This window comes from Tachyglossus aculeatus, chromosome 25 (genome assembly GCF_015852505.1).
Source record: "Tachyglossus aculeatus isolate mTacAcu1 chromosome 25, mTacAcu1.pri, whole genome shotgun sequence".
NCBI lineage: Eukaryota > Metazoa > Chordata > Mammalia > Monotremata > Tachyglossidae > Tachyglossus > Tachyglossus aculeatus.
In genome coordinates this window covers 6,434,071-6,452,179 of record NC_052090.1, presented here as the reverse complement: position 1 = coordinate 6,452,179, position 18,109 = coordinate 6,434,071, and the positions used below count along the sequence as shown (strand labels likewise).

Sequence of the window (18,109 nt, the reverse complement as noted above, 5' to 3'; positions counted from 1 at the left end):
CTGTCCCAGCTGGGGCTCACAGTCTTAACCCCTATTTTATAGGTGAAGTAATCGAGGCCCAGAGAAGTAAAGTGACTTGATCAAGGGCACACAGCAGACAAGTGGTGGAGCCAGGGTGAGAACCCAGGTCCTTCTGACTGCCCAAGCCCAGGCTGTAGCCACTAAGTCATGCTGCTATTTCTAAAACCCTCCTGGAGCAATTCTTAGTGTGTCGCACCACTGCCCTCCCACTCACTTATTTGAGGTTTATGGGATTTGTTAAGTGTTGGATCCTAATGGAAATTGCCAGGGAAAAGAGACTGTAAGTGGTGCCACACAAAACACTAACCCTGTAATCAATTCACTCATGAGGTTTCAGGACCAAGTGTCAACCAATCATTCCATCAATCAAATTCCTAGAGTGCTTCTTGTGCACAAAGCACTTTACTAAGCGCTTGGGATAATACAACTGATTGGTAGACGTGCTCCCTGCCCACAATGAGTCCACAGTCTAGAGTCAGCCATTATGCACTTCATCTTTCGTTAGGGACTTCACCATCTGATAGTCATGTTTGGATTGTCCTTTGGCTTTTAACTTTTCCTCTTTAAATAATTCATTCTCTGCCCGCCTGAGAAGCCGTGTTGCCTAGTGGATAGAACTTGGGCCTGGGACTCAGAATGACTTGGGTTCTAATCCCGGCTCTGCCGCTTTTATGCTGCTGTGTGACCCTGGGCAAGTCTCTTCACTTCTCTGAGCTTCAGTTTCCTCATCTGTAAAATGGGGATTAAGACTAGGAGCCCTAAGTGGGACAGGGACTGCGTTCAACCCGATTAGCTTGTATCTACCCCAGCATTTAGAACCATGCCCGGCACATAGAAAGCACTTAACAAATACTATCATTATTCTTATTAATATTCTCCCCTCTTTTCCCCAATTCCCAGACCTCCCTATTTTGACCAATCTCCTCTCTTCTCAGTGTCACTGATATGCATTTCTCTTGACAATTCTTTGGGGCATAGTAATTGGGTCCCTGTTGGGAACTGGTTTCTAATCCTGCTTCTCCATTAGTCTGCTGTGTGCTCTTGTGCAAGTCACTTAAACTTTCTGTGCCTCAGTTTCCTCATCTGTAAAATAAGGATTAATAATAATGATAATGATGGTATTTGTTAAGCGCTTACTGTGTGCCAAGCACATCAAATAATTGTTCTCCCTGTGCTTCAGACTGTGAGCCCCATGTCTGTTCTGGTGCTTAGTACAATGCTTGGCATATAATAAGTGCTCAATAAATACCACAATTATTAGTATTATTATTACTCTGATTATACCAGATATATCCTCTAACTATTCCTATCGGGCAGTTGAGTAGCCCTTATTTAGTCCAGGGGCTATTTGGCTGATCCTTTTGATGGGCTTACCCGTACTTCATCATCCTTATTTCCTGTTTGATTGTGGTTATCAGCTATTCTTTTGTCCTCCCCACCCTCTCCCCTCCAGTTTAGATCAGTCCCTCTTTATCTTTCTGCATTCCTGTGCTCCTTTCGGCTTGAAATTCGTCTTCCAAAAAGATTTTTTAGCTAGCCCCAAATCAACTGCCAATCCACCCCATCCCATCACACCCATCCTGCAGTCTGGGTTACCTGCAGTAGTAAGCCCTTCTGGGGTGTTTTCTAAGCAACTGGATTTCTATCTGGTTTGGGGCCTAAAATTGCCTGCCTCATCTGTCTCCTAGGTGGAAATATGAGGGCAGGTGGTTCACCTCAGACAAATTCCATAAATCCCATTACACTTTCACCTGGGCCTCATAAGTTGTAGCTCATGGTGAATAGCTGATGAGGTTGAGAATGTCAGTGATGATGATGATGATGATAGCTGTTCCAATTATAGGGAGCAACTAATGAAGAGGAGCAAAGCCGGTTTTGGACCAAAATGTTATAGTAACAAAATCATGGCAAGTCCTCCTATCCTCAAGTAGATGTCCTTTATGGATCCTTACCATTCTCGGCTCTGATTGCCTTGAAGGAGATTGTCTTAACTTCCTTCCAGTTTACTTAGCCCCCACTCACCCCAACTGACTCTGTCTGTGAACAAGAAGAGGTAGAAGGAAAAATCATTCTCCCAACACTCTGACAAAGATTGCAGGAGTTTTCCCAAGAGTTTCTCCTAATATCAGAGAATGCACAGTGCCTGGCACAGAGTAAGCACTTAATAAACACCACAATTATTATTATATGGCCCACCTCAACCATCCCCCATCCTATGTGCTGTGCCCACTGACTTTGGGTCTGTAATTTCCAATCCCGGGTAGGGCTGGAAGGAGAGCAGAGGCAGGCAACAGGGCAGTGGGAAGCTCAGACCAGTCTGGGAATGCCTGGTGAGTGGCCATGTCACAGTGGGTGGGGTGGGCAAAGTGAGGAAACACGGTTGCAGCGGCGGACAAAAAATAAATCTAGCAGCCACGGAGATGATTGACGGCAGCAAGGCTGTTGAAGAGGGGGCAGAAGTCAAGGTTGGAGAGGGATTTGATGAGAAGAATGAGTTGGAAGCAAGTGATACTGGGAATGAAGAAGGGTCAGGATTTGGCAGCTGAGGAAAGGGAAGGGCAGTGACAATTTATGACAACCAAGGCTACTGCTGGAGAAAGTAGGGAAGAGTGGTGTCCTCTGCTGGTTTTATTGTAACACATTGTCACAGGTCACTGTGAGCAAATCAGAAGGTTACTGAGTCCCCAGCCAGGATGCCCAAGGAGGTATTGGAGCTGACAGAAAATGACTGTTTTATAGGGAATCGAGTTGGCATTTACATTCGGGTCCTTTTTGTGCCATTGAACTGCTAAAGATTCTCGGTAATTCTGCTTCTTTCTCTCTGGCAAACCTTTTCTGTAAGGATGGCGGAGTGTGTACTTGGGGTGTGGGATGCTATTGTGATTATATGGATGAAGCCAAATCAATTGAGGATATCATGATGATCATTGCTGCTATTATTATAAAAACTGAAATTTAGCAATGTATGACGAATCACTAAGCAGTGTTGTTATAATCATTGAAACAGTCTCAGGGGAAGGTCATCAAGAAGGATTCTTTATCAGGAGAGATGCAGAGGAAAGACAGCACTTTTCAAAAGAAAGTTGGCTCAACTGGAGAGGGAAATGTCAGGAGCGTCAAAAACGGATGTTGATGGTTACAGCACATCTAAAGTTATAGAAACTAATTTTTTTGATTGTGTCAAAATCTTGCATGCATTTACAAACGTGCAATGGGGCTAGATGGTGAAAATATTTTCTCCTGAGCTCAAGTACAAAGTCGATTTGTGATATTGTGGCTTTTGCTTTGCTGATTTTGATCAGTGATGGATCAGTGAATGAAGTACTTGGCTAGAACTGTGCTGGTGAATCAGCCCATCAATCAGTACTTACTAAGCATTTTTTTTTACCATATACTGTACTCCCAAGATAGTACAGTACAATAGAGTAAGTAGATATGATCCTTGCCCTTGAGGAGCTTAAAATCTAGTATAAGCTAGAATGAGAAGCTCCTGGATTTCCAGGCAGGTTTACCAATGATTATACTTTGTGCAGAGCACTGTACTAAGCGTTTAGGAGAGTACAATACAACAGATCTGGTAGACACATTCCTCACCCACATTAAACTTACAGTGTAGGGGGGAGATGTGTATTAATATAAATAAATCATTTATAATGTACAATTAATAGATATTTACATAAATGTTGTGGGGTTGAAGAGAGGCAAATATCAAATCTAGACTGTGAGCCCGCTGTTGGGTAGGAACCATCTCTATATGTTGCCAACTTGTACTTCCCAAGCGCTTAGTACAGTGCTCTGCACCCAGTAAGCACTCAATAAATACGATTGAATGAATGAAACCCTGAAAGGTCACAGATCCAAATGCATAGATGATTCAGAAAGAGGAGGAAACCAGGGAAAAGAGGGCTTAATCAGGGAAGACCTCTTGGAGGAGATGTGCTGTTAAGTCTTTGAAGATGGAGAGAGTGGTGGAGTGGAATTCCATGCTAGGGGGAGGATGTGGTGAAATGGTCAGTGGTGAGATAGACAAGATCAGGGCACAGTGAGTTAGCTGCTGCTAGAGGAGCGAAGTGTGTAGGTTGGCTTGAAAAAGAAGAGTAGCGAGGTGAGGTAGGAGGGGGGCAAGGGAAATTAAGTGCTTTAAAGTTTCTGTTTGATGTGGAGGTGGAGAGACCACCACTGGAGGTTCCCGGGGAGTGGGCTGAGCATTTTTTTAAAATGCACCAATACCATGCCTTTTCCTGATCTCTAAGCCTCAAGTCCCAGGAGCAATTGAGACTTTGAGGCAAGCAAGCTGGCTTCTGCTTTCAAATTTTGATAGCTAAGGAGGGAGGAGCCCAAGCGAAAATCCACACCTCCCTTCCTCTTCTGGAACCCTTGGTGAAATTGCCCTTCATGAATAAGGTTAAATGATTGGTAATAGATTTTATGTAAATTCACTTGACCAATTAAAGGAGTTGGGCTTAGAACCCATGTCACATTTACGAAAGGGTGGTAAAATGACCCAATGACAATGATACCATCTCAGCCTTTTTCTTCTAGGCAATTATTCTTCCTTCGCTGAGTACCGGTAATCCCGGGGATGCAAATGCTCATTTGACCAAGTGCCCTATAGACTGTCAGCTCCTGGTGGGCAAGGAACATGTCTGTCAAATTTATAGTAATGTTCTCAGCCAAATGCTTAGGACATTGCTCTGCACACAGCAGGCACCCAATAAATACCATTGATTGATTTAGAACGCAGAGAAGTTTCTTGGAATATCCTGTCCAAGACATCCCACTTAAAAGAGGATGAAAAACATACTTAAGACTTCCTGCAGATCAGAAAGTCAATAAGCTAAATATACAAAATATCAGTGAATTAAATATGCATAAAGCAAAGAACAGATGGATTAAGTTTCCAGAAAAAATTGCAAAGCCTCAAAAAAAAATCATGAAGAAAAGGCACATGACCAAATGGACTTGGTGAGGCAACAGACATTCCGGAAATATTTTGAATTGTTCTGCCAAATATAACCTGCTTCCAGATTTATGGACTCTGCTCAGTATTTATTGAGCAACCTCCACCTGTGAGCCTGTGAGTCAACTTAAACAAGCTGGGTTTCTTCTCGCCTGTGGCTGACCTTTGACCGTAGATTCTTATTTGGTGTCTTTGGAGCAAAATGATTCCGGAGATTCCTCACCAAACCCACCTTCTTCAAGGAAGACTTATTGCATGTAATGGAGTTTAAAGGGGGCTTTAAAGGGGGAAGATGTGATGCTGATGGTATTTGTTAAGCATTTACTATGTGCAAAGCACTTTTCTAAGTGCTGGGGAGGTTACAAGGTCATCAGGTTGTCCCATGTGGGGCTCACAGTTTTAATCCCCATTTTATAGATGAGGTAACTGAGGCACAGAGAAGTTAAGTGACTTGCCCAAAGTCACACAGCTGTCAGTTGGCCGAGTCGGGATTTGAACCCATGACCTCTGACTCCAAAGCCCGGACTCTTTCCACTGAGCCACGGTGCTTCTCCCTTTTACTGTTTGTACTATAGAAACCAGAGTATCCAGTGTTTAGAGATTTGTTTTTATTCTGGCCTCACAGATCATCAAAAATCATCTCCGATTATACTTCTCTCCCCTATCTCTACAAACACACACACACACACACACACACACACACACACACACACACACACACACACACAGTTTCCTTTATCAGCCATGATTTACGAACGCAAAGTGCAAAGCACGATTTCCAGACTCCAGATGGGGTTGGCAGTGCTGACAATTAGGAAAACCATCTTTAGATTTTTATAGAGAGTGGAGCCAATATGTGAATACTTAAGGTGATGCATTGGTGTCATCTTTATCGGGTCACTTTAAGAAAAAAGATCAGGGCTCCTCAGGCAGGAGGATGAAGGGGTTAGTGGCATTAAAGGAGGATTGATTGACGGTGACAGATATGAAACTTTTTCCTGGATTCTGTAACAATCCAGCAGCATGTACCTGTGACCTCAAACCTGTCTTGCTCCTTTAGCTAGGAGGTAGGAAAGGTCACCGAGGAAGCCAAAAATACACAGCAGTGTGGGAATTCTACTGCTCAGAGATACGGCTTCTTGGGATGGAAAAGGGGAAACATGATCCTGCCCAGAACTTGGTGGTATATGCTAACTGCTTACTTTGTGCGAAGCATTGTACTTAGTGCTGGGATAGGTTGGATATAGTTCCTGTCACTCATTAGCCAATTCATTATCCAGAATACCTCCATGCAAGGTGGGGATTAGGAGGTGGAGGAGGACAAAACAATTACTCCTCCCACTTTCAAAGCCTTATTGAGGGCACATCTCCTCCAGGAGGCCTTCCCTGACTAAGCCCTCATTTCCTCTTCTCCCACTCCCTTCTGCATCACCCTGACTGCTCCCTTTGTTTGTCAGGATGCAATTTATGTACGTATCTCTAATTTGTTTATATTAATATCTGTCTCCCTCCCCTCTAGACAGTAAGCTTGCTGTGGGCAGGGAATATGCCTGTTTATTGTTGTATCATATTCTTTCATTCATTCAATCGTATTTAGTGAGCGCTTACTGTGTGCAGAGCACTGTACTAAGCACTTGGGAAGTACAAGTCGGCAACATATAGAGACGGTCCCTACCCAACAACAGGCTCACAGTCTGGAAGGGGGAGACAGACAACAAAACAAAACATGTAGACAGGTGTCAAAATTGTCAGAACAAATAGAATTATGGCTTTATGCACATTATACTCTCTCAAGCTCTCAGTACAGTACTCTGCACACAGAAGCGCTCAGAAAATACAACTGAATGAATGAATGGATCAACAAAAGAAGCCTAGAATCCCTCAGTGGTGAAAAATGATCTCAATGGGCAATTGAACCTAAGGAAAGCCAGTGAGCAAATCTGGCTCCTGTCCTCAGAGGTGGAAGCTAACATTGAATGCGCTTGTGAACCCAAGCTAGATGCTGTGGTTAGCAGCTGAGAATAAGATTGATACTCAAGTAGACTCTTAGTGATGGAAATCATTGGAACACTCTTAATGTAAATTTGAGGAATTATGGAGTACTTTTGGTGTAAATGCAAGAACAGAACCAGAACCTGCCAAGCTGATTGTCAGCAGGGAATGTGTCTGTCATTGTTACGTTGTGCTCTCCCAAGCGCTTAGTATAGTGCTCTGCACACAGTAAGCATCCAATAAATACAATCGCCAGACTGTAATACTCTTTTCTCCACAATGTCTTTGATATAGTTTCTTGAGGCACACAGTTATGGTCAAGAAGCAAGTGGGAAATTAAGAAAGTCATTAGAGAGTAAAAATTGCTTCAGTGAGACCCTCATCGGTCTGAAGTCGACCTCACCAACCCCAATATCTTACTTCCTTTGCAATCATGCATCTTCTCCTGCCTTCAGGACATCTCTGTATGGATGACTCATCAGCCCTTTAAGTGAGGCGCAACTGAACTCCTCATTTCTATTCTCCTGATTCTCCTCTCCCAGTCCCAGAAGTTTGAGTTCAAAGAAAACTAACAGGATTTAGAGACCGACTAAATGTGGGAGGCGAAAGATGGAGAACTCATCTTTGACTTCTGGAAAGAGCATGGGTTTGAGAGTCAGAGGCGGTGGGTGTCTGCTATGTGACCTTGGGCAAGTCACTTCTCTGTACTTCAGTTACCTCATCTGTAAAATGGGGATTAAGACTTTGTGCCCCATGTGGGACAACCTGATTACCATGTATCTACCCCAGCACTTAGAACAGTGCTTGGTACATAGTAAGTGCTTAACAAATGCCATAATTAATATTAATATTTACTTCTTCCACAGTGTTTCACTGCTTCTCCTCTTCCATTCCACTCCTTTAGTATTTACCCTTGTTATTGTTATTATGGTATTTGTTAAGTGCTTACTATGTGCCAAACACTGTTCTAAGTTGCTGGGGTAGATTCAAGACAATCAGATTGAACACAATCCCTGTCCCAAATGGGGCTCACAGTCTCAATCCCTATTCTCCAGATGAGGTAACTGAGGCACAGAGAATTAAGTGACTTGCCCCAGGTCACACAGCAGACAAGTGGTGGAGCCAGGATTAGAACCCACGACCTTTGATTCCCAAGCCCATGTTCTTGCCACTAGGCCATGCTGCTGATCCCAGCGCTGGTCACCTCCCACCTAGACAGTGAGCGCTCAGTAAATACCATTGACTGATTGTAACCTCCTTACTGGTCTCCCTGCCTCCAGCCTCTCCCCTCTTCAGTCTATTTTTCATTCATTTGTCCAAGTCACTTTTCTAAAACATTGCTCCCCTCCTCAAAACCCTTGAATGGTTGCTCGTTTCTTTCCACAACAAATAGAAACTCTTACCCATTAGAGACAAGGCCCTCCTTCAGCTGTGACCTTCTGACTTTCCAACTCTCTTCTTTCTTTTCAGCTCCCACTCTTTGCCCCTCCCAAGCTGTCTTGGCCTAGTTGATAGAGCATGGGCTTGGGAGTCAGAAGGACCTGGGTTCTAATCCCAGCTCTGCCACTTGTCTGCTGTGGGACCTAGGGCAGGTCGCTTCACTTCTCTGTGCCTCAGTTCCCTCATCTGTAAAATGGGGATTAAGACTGTAAGCCCAATGTGGGACAGGGGCTGTCCACTCTACATTGTATCTACCCCAGCGCTTAGTAAGTGGCACATAGTGCTTAATAAATACCACAATTATCATTATTGCCTGTACCTTGCTTCTGAATTTCCCTTCTTCACCCTGTATGGAATTCCTCTCCCTTCAAACCACGATCCTCCCCACCTTCAAAGCCCTCCTAAAATTTCACCTCTTCCAGGCAGGCTTCCTAGACTAATCCTTACATCCTTATTCATGTCATCCCATCAGCCATCCTTAGCACTCACAGGCGTGTCAGCTTATCCCATTTGTTCATTCCACTTTTTGCTTTTGTTTTCATCAGTTTTTTTTTCTACATTGTCATTCCTGTTACCACTGTAGGCATACAAACTGGGCCTGCTGGTCACCCCGTTAGATAGTAAGCACCTCAGGGGCAGGGATCAGTTCTTATACTTTTCATTTAATGTCCTCAAGTATCCCTGCAGTTTGTTCAGGGGGAAAAGACACAGCTCTGAGAATCAGGAGTCCTGGATCTTGACCCTGGTGCTGCCCACAGGGGCATGCCTTCTGGGGCTATGCCATCAGTAATGATAATATCTCACCCCCCCTCCCCACCCCACAACACTTGTGTATATATGTACATATCTATAATTATATTTATATTAATACCCATTTTACTTATTCTGATATATATATATATCTAATTCCATTTATTTATATTGATGCTACTGATGCCTGTTCACTTGTTTTGATGTCTGTCTCCCCCCTTCTTAATTATGAGACTGATGTGGGCAGGGATTGTCTCTGTTGCTGAATTGTACTTTCCAAGTGCTTAGTACAGTGCTCTGCACTCTGTAATCCCTCAATAAATATGATAGAATGAGTGGGCCTCAGTTACCTCATTTGTAAAATGGAGATTGAGAATGTGAGCCCCATGTGCGACAGGGACTGTGTCCAACCCAATAAGTTTGTATCCGTCCCAACACTTAGTTTAGTGCCTGACACATAGTAAGCACTTAACAAATACCACAATTATTATTACTATTATTGTTATTAGTAATACTACTACTACAGCTCCAAGATGATGGGTGATTTCATCACCATGTGCCCAATAGCCTAATATAGTTCTGTGTAACCAATAGGTACTCATTAGAGCACTCTGCACATGTTTTTTTCAATGGCATCTGTCAAGCACTTACTATGTGCCCCGCATTGTACTAAGCTCTGGGGATGATACAAGTTAATCTAGTGAGACACAGTCCATGTCCCACATGGGGCTCACTGTCTTAATCCCCATTTTAAATGAGGTAACTGAAACACAGAGAAGTTAAGTGACTTGACCAAGGTCACACAGTAGAGAAATGGCGGAGCTGGAATTAGAACCCAGGTCTCTGATCCCCAGGTCCACGCTCTAGCCATTAGACCACACTGCTTCCTTGGTGCTTAATGAATGAGGCTGCTGCTGATTATAAGTCATTTTGGAATAGAAGAACAGCGATATTTTCCCACTTGGGTGATTCGCGCCAAGTTTTGCAGTTGACATGAAGCATGGTGGACCTTAATGGATTCAAGTAAAACCACCATTCAGTACATAGCCCCAAAGATAGGGGTATGAGGAAGCAATAAAGAGGAATTCATCTGGAACAGCATGGGGGATAACTTGTTAGGTTGGGAGAGAAAAGGAAAAGGTGAGAAGGAAAATAAATATATGAGTTAATCAATTGTTGGAACACTGTGTTCAGGAACAGGTGAGGGAAATCTGAAAAATAACACAAGGGTCATTCTGGGTGTGCCTGGGCGTGAAGAATAATAAAGGCAACGAGGAGAAGGCTTTGATGTTGTTGGCTGGAACATTATGGGAAACTTAACTGAGCACTGGTGAATGAAGAACCATGTGTGTAAAGTAAAAAACCTCTGTGCTTCATCATTTTAGAATTCGAGGATTCCCACGGGCTTCCTCTAAGGATATGAGTGGCATTACCCAAACCACCATTACTACGATCCATTCCTCTCAACAGGTTCTCTGTCCTCAACTCTCAGACCTGGATCTCCGCGTCCGGGTGATACCATCATCGTTAGCAGATTTAACACGATGGATTGTGTGCATGCTTGGTGCAGAGAAGTGGATTAGGCCCTTGGGATATGAAAAGGAAGGATAAGGCTTGTTCCCTGCCCTCCAGGAGCCTGAAATCTAATAAGGCAAGCCTCTTCCTGGATTAGTTTTCCTCATCAACACACTGAGGAGAATGGAAAATGCAGTTTTCGGTGTCCTGCTGTCTTGGCCTGGATGACGAGGAGAACACAGCTGGATAGGCAATAGCTCCAGAAGGAAAAAAAATTAGACCATGAATGTGGGAGTCATGGGACCTGGGTTCTAATCCTGCCTCAACCACTTGCCTTCTATGAGACTCAATTTCCTCATCTATCAAATGGGGATCCAATACCTGTTCTCTCTCCCCCTTAGGCTGTGAACCCCATGTGGGACAGGGATCGTTTCTGGCCAATTATCTTGTAATAATAATAATTGTGTTATTTGTTAAGCACATACTATGTGTCAGGCACTGTACTAAGTGCTGAGGTGGGTTCTTTATTGCTGAATTGTACTTTCCAAGAACTTAGTACAGTGCTCTGCACCCAGTAAGTGCCCAACAAATACATCTGAATGAATTGAATGAATGAATGAATACAAGCAAATCAAGTTGGACTCAATCCCTGTCCACGAGGGGCTTACGGTCTCAATCCCCATTTTACAGATGAAGCAACTGAGGCCCAGAGAAGTGAAGTGACTTGCCCAAGGTCACACAGCAGATAGTAAACCAGCAGTTTGTACACTGCTTAGTAAATCCTTAAGAAATATTATTAACTATGGCTCCCCATTATAAGCAGTGCCAGATTGAAGGACTCTTCAATCAATCAGTAATATTTACTGAGGACCTAATGTTTGAGATCAAGCAATCAATCAGTGGTAGTAATTGAGGACTCAGTGTGCAGAGCACTGTACTAAGGCATGGAAAGACTGCAAAAGAGTAGGTAAACATAATCCCTGCCCCCAAGAAGTTTACTTCTTGCCTTAAAGCAGTTTAAAGTGTAAATGTAGGTGAAAGAAAGGAGAAGGCACAAATTATTTTAAAATAATGGAAGCAATGGAACAGTGCTATAACTGTTGATACCAGGAGGCTGGCAAGATAAAAAGGAAAATAAGGGTAAATGAATGAAAGTTGATATTAGGTTGTCCCTCATTTTAATGATCTTCTGGGGTTCATTTGTAATAGTAGTAGTGAATTTTTATTCCAGTGTTACTTACAGTGCTCTTTCACTTTGAGAATTTACAATGCTCTGTCACTTTGAGGTAACTGCAGTGTTTACCTTGCTTTGAGCCCTTTCCTTTGAAATATTTTGATTGCTCTGTTAGAATGATTAAAGACAATTTCAACATAACAAGCAGATTGGTTTAGCATAGATAATAGCTGATCTGTTCTCACAAGGTGGTTTTTTCATTGAATAGAATGTGAAAGATATGTGAAAATTACAGTGGGAAAATTGAGTGTTGCATTCACATTTAGGCACACAAAATTTCGAATTTGAACTCTTTCCTTGTTTTAAATTTGCATTGTCATTTCATCATGAAACTGCATTTATCGTGCATTTTCCACTGTTTCTGAATGTACTTGTTTTGGTCAATTTGGCATCTTGGCCATGTCTGGCTGCGTTGCTCATTATTTCTTGTGGGAAACTATAGTTTTGCACTGCTTTGCTTGGCGCTCTATTTTCTGGTATCGATGAGAAGTTCTGACTGGGATATGTATACGATTGCTAAGGAGAAGTTTAGAAATGTAATATTGAGAACACTAACAGGGATACAGTCGTGTACATGATTGCTTAGGAGAAAGTTGCAATGGTAATGCTGAGGACAGTTGTCGGATTGACACAACACGGCTCCGACCATTAATCTACCCATTCCAGTGTTCTGTTTCCGAGAATGGCATCAAAACATGTTTGGGGAAAGCAAGCGATCATTGCTGTCTTTGACCACCATTCTCACGGTTAGAGTGATATGTCTTCTAACATCACCACCTTTTCCGCAAACAACCCATTTGGAAACTCTTTCCGGTGATTTTTGCCAAATTCCTCTTGAACCCTTGGAAATTTTCAACCTGCTTAACCTTTTGTAGTAACTACCTACTGGGTGAAAGAGAGTTGCCTCGTTGTTTGCTTTGAACTTACCACGTTTAAACTTCAGTGTGGGTGGCTCCACTTCCCGTATCGGAGGGGTTGTTGAATGACAAATTCAGACTTGGTGAGGATAGGAGGGATCAAATATGAGTTTAGGCAGTAGAGATAAAGAGACAGGGATTCTAGCTTGTTAGGAGGTAAGGAAGATGGGTGGTAGCAGGGTATAATGATTGGGAAGGGAAAGTGTTTGACGAAATCATTTTGGGGAGATTGGGGGTCCCTTGAATCAAAGCGATGGGTTAGGGCTTTCAATCACTCCTATGTTTTTCTCATAATGCTGGCATCGTGTCATTTTCAGTGTAGCGTCTGGCAGAGTGCTCTGCCCTCAGAAGTATGGAATGAATTTATCAATGAATGATATATTATTTAAATGACTTCTTCGTCTTATCTTCTGTTGGGAGGAAGAGCCTTTTCCCTTGTCTCCAACAACCCACCCCCAAAGCTTGGCCTAATTATGATCATTCCCTCCTTCCAATCTTTCACTTCTCTGCACATACCTTGGGTTCATTGGCACTCCTAAGCATTCCTCAGTTTACCTTGCTTTGATCCCTTTCCTTCATTCCACTGAAATATTTTGATTGATCTGTTAGTATGATTAACATAACTATCACATTGGCTTAGCATAGATAGTAGCAGATCTGTTGTCATAGGTGCTTTTACATAGGTGTATTACATAGTGTATTCCTATGCTTATGAATATATTATTCCTATTTTTTATAAGCATACTCTTTCTGCATAGTATAATTTATCAATTTATATCTCTTTGTCTTCTCCATTATATTCTAAGCTCCTTGAGGGGAGGGATTACACTTCATATTTTTGCATCCTCCCAAAGCTTTGTGCAATACTTTGCACAGAGCAGGGACTCAATAAATACTAGTAGTGGTCATGGTAGTGACAATAATAATAACATTTAAGCATTATATGCTGAGCACTGGGGCAGATAAAATACAATCAGGTTGGACACAGTCCCTGCCCCACATGGGGCTCACAAACCAAGGAGGAAGGAGAACAGTTCTCTAGACTGTGAGCTCACTGTGGGCAGGGAATTTGACTTTTCCTTGTTGTATGTTACTCTCCCAAGCATTTAGTACAGTGATAACAAGTGATAAATATAATAATAATAATGGTATTTGTTAAGCACTGTTCTAAGCACTGGGGAGGTTACAAGCTGATCAGATTGTCCTGCAGGGGGCTTACAGTTTTAATCCCCATTTTACAGATGAGGTAACTGAGGCACAGAGAAGTTAAGTGACTTGCCCAAAGTCACACAGCTGACAGTTGGCAGAGCTGGAATTTGAACCCATGACCTCTGACTCCAAAGCCCGGGCTCTTTCCACTGAGCGGAGTGAACAAACAGGCATCATTCACCATTTGCCAGATGAGGAAGCCGAGGTACAGAGAAGTTAAGCTCTTAGCATAGTACTCTGCACACAGTAAGAACTCAGTAAATATAAGAATGATGTTATTTGTTAAGCGCTTGCTATATGCCAAGTACTGTTCTAAACACTGGGGTAGATACAAGGTAATCAGGTTGTCCCATGTGGAGCTCCCAGTCCTAATCCCCATTTTACAGATGAGGTAACTGAGGCACAAAGAAGTTACATGGCTTGCCCAAAGTCAAGCAGCTGACAAGTGGCGGAGCCAGGATTAGAACCCACCACCTCTGACTCCCAAGCCCATGCTCTTTCCACTAAGCCACGCTGCTTCTCTATATCATAAATATGATTGATTGAATGATCGAAATCAGGATTGAATGAGTTGAAGAGTGGAGTCAGGATTTGAACCCAGGCCCAGTGATACTCAGGTGTGTACTCTTTCCACTAGGCCAGGCTGATGATGATGTCGATGCTGAAGATGTTGAAGAGGAGGAGGTGGAGCAGGAGGAGGAATCATTAGGCTTTCCCTGATTTGACCAACTTAGTACAGTGCTCTCTGCGCACAGTAAGCGCTCAATAAGTATGATTGAATGAATGAATGAATGAGGAAAATCATGACGAAAAGCATTGAAGTTGAAAAGCTGAAAAACTGAAAGGAAATAATAGGCGAAGGGCACCAACCATTTAAGAAAAATGATTTCTGCCCCAAGTACGACGTTTGGCCTTGATTCCAGCCATCAATTCTCGCTCAATAGAAAATAGTGAAGTGTAGGCCAGTGGATGGAAATGTAAGTAGGAAGTCATCATGGCAGGGAACATAAAATCCCTACAGGTGTGCGTAGGCTAAAGCACCACCTCCAATCTCAGGGCTTTGAATAAGATTGCGATGAAAAAAATAATAATAATACAAAAAAGTAAACTAAAACCATTTTAAAGCTGGTGAAATTGAATGTGAATGTGTGTTTACCAGGCATCCCCATAAGACATTTTTCAGACCCACAAGGAGGAAAGGCATAGGCGAGGAGAAGTGGGTTTCTCAATAGATGCTGGGGCTGGGTGATGTATACGGGAAACAAATGTACCAACGTCTCTTAAGGATTGATGTGTGATGGCAGTATAAAAGATGATTTAGTAGAGAGCGCAATACTTAGGAAAACTGAAAATGTTTGAAAGAGTAGAAAGTGTGTAAGGCTATGCCGAAATTCTGAAAGTGGGTTTTAGTGTGTTTGGAATTAAAGAGATTCTCTAGACTGTAAGCTCCTTGTGGGCAAGGAATGTCACTGTTTATCCTTGTATTGTACTTTCCCAATTGCTTAGTACAGTGCTCCGTACATAGTGAGTGCTCAGTAATAAAAATGAATGAATGAACCTCACGTCTAGATTTAGGATGGAGTGAGGAATTATCTACCATATTTTTGATAACGTTAATAGTAATAGTAATAATAATGATTGCAGCATTTGTTAAACTCTTATTATGTACCAAGCCCTATGCTAAGTACTGGGGAAAATACAATACAATCTGTTCAGCCACATTTCCTGTCCTGCACGAGGCTCACGGCCTAAGGAAGAGGGAGCAGTATTCAGCCCCCATTTCACAGATGAAGAAGTTGAGCCCCAGAGAAGTTAAGTGACTTTCCCAAGGTTGCACAGCAAGCAAATGGCAGCAGTTTTTAAGCAGCGGGGAAGTTGGAGGTAGAATCACAAGAGTAACAGTGGAATTTCTAATAAGGGAGAATTTGATGATGGTGAGAGGGAAGCAATCGTCTTGCAAACGGAGAAGGATCCAGTGAAGTAACTGCAGGACGCATTAATCAGTTAATCATATTTATTGAACACTTATTTTGTGCAGAACACTGTGCTAAGCATTTGGGTGAGTACACTATAGCAGAGTTGGTAACCATGTTCCCTGGCTATAGTCTAGAAGATTTACACCCTATGAATGAATCTATCAGTCACATTTATAGAGCTTTCTGTGTACAGAGCACTGTATTAACCACTTGGGAGAGTACAGTCCAACAGAATCATTAGACCTTTTCCATACCCACACCGGCATGAACACAGTTGACGTAGGTTTTCAAGAGATCAAACTCAGGTCTGCACTCAGAAAAGACCCAACTATTGAAGGCAGGTCATTTGAAACAGTTTTCGGTGTAGAATTTTTGAGTGAATTTTTATTAAGCTGGATCCCATTTTCTCTCGCTGCTGGCTAAACATCAGGAGTATAGAGCAGCAGCATTTGTTGATACAGAAACTTGAGAGGGGAATGAAACCCCGATGGGGCAGGAGATAATGTTCAGGATGTTATCATCATAAAATGGAGTGAACTTTGGGTGATTAAGTGATTGTTTGACTCTGAAAAATTATGGTGGACACAAAGGGTGGAAAAGAGAATTAAAATGTATCATGTCTACTGATGTACATTTCTGTAATTTATTTGTTTAGCGTGTCTGCTGTGTGACCTTGGGCAAGTCACTTAATTTCTCTGTGCTTTGGTTATCTCATCTGTAAAGTGAAGATTAAGACTGTGAGCCCCATGTGAGATAGAGATTATGTCCAACCTTCTAGACTGTGTGCCCGTTGTTGGGTAGGGACTGTCTCTATATGTTGCCAACTTGTACTTCCCAAGTGCTTAGTACAGTGCTTTGCACACAGTAAGCACTCAATAAATACGATTGAATGAATGAAACTGATCCTCTTGTATCTACCCCAGATCTTGGTACAGTGCTTAGCACATAGTAGGCACTGAACAAATGCCATTATATTAATATCTGTCTTTCCTTGTAAACAGTAAGCTCACTGTGGGCAGGGAACATGTCTACCAACTCTGTACTGTACTCTTCCCAGCACTTAGTGTAGTGTTTGGCACATAGTGAGCACTTAACAAATACCATAATATTGATGTCTGTCTTCCCCTCCAAATCTTAAGCTTGTTGGGCAGGGAAAATATCTACCAATTCTGTTGCATTTTACTCTCCCAAGCAGTTAGTACGGGCTGTGCACACAGCAAGTACTAGATTAATGTGGTTGATTGATTGACTGAATGATTGTAAACCTAACCCCAAATTTCTAAATTCACTACCTAATTAATCCCTGCCATGCTAGCATGCCAGTTGGCGACCTTCACAAAATATGGAGCAGGGGGGTTCCCAGGGAAAACTACTGACTTCCTGGGATCATCCAGAGTTAAGCAGGATAACAGGATCCCCAAACAGCTGCTGAATGGAGAGCTGAATTGGGGAAACTGAAAGCAAGGCAGGCAGAGAAAAGATTTTAAGGACTCGATAAAATGAAAATAATGCCATGTCCCAGCTAAAAACAGGGAGTCAGTTGTGGAGGAGAGACCTCCATGTCAGCTCCATTCATTCATTCATTCATTCAATCGTATTTATTGAGCGCTTACTGTGTGCAGAGCACTGTACTGTGGTCTGGGAATCTGTCTGTCAACTCTGTTGTACCCTACTCTCCTTAGCCCCTAATACAATGATCTGCATGCTGTAAGCGCTCAATAAATACCACTGATTGATTCAGTGATTGAAGGGAGTGAATCTCTTACAGCCATAGCTTCATGGAAAGGGAGACAAGGAGACTAAAGAGAAAACAGTGCCAGATGATGCCAGCCCTTAATATGTGCCAAGCACTGGGCTAAGCACTGGACAAACTACAATACAATCAGATCAGCCACATTTTCTGTCCCACATGAGGCTCACAGCCTGAGGAAGGGAGAGGGAGCAGGTATTCAGTCCCCATTTCACAGATGAGGGAGCTGAGCCACAGAGAAGTTAAGTGACTGGCCCAAGGTCACACAGCAAGCAAATGGCAGCAGTTTTTAAGCGGTGGGGAAATTGGAGCTAGAGTCAAAAGCTGAACAATGGAATTCCTAGT

General features: G+C 42.7%; 1 protein-coding gene across 1 annotated transcript in view; it reads left to right on the top strand.

The window, feature by feature from the left end:
• ZNF521 (zinc finger protein 521) overlaps positions 1 to 18,109 on the top strand; it is a 375,462-nt gene that overhangs the window by 175,018 nt on the left and 182,335 nt on the right. The gene's annotated exons all lie outside the window — the stretch shown is intronic.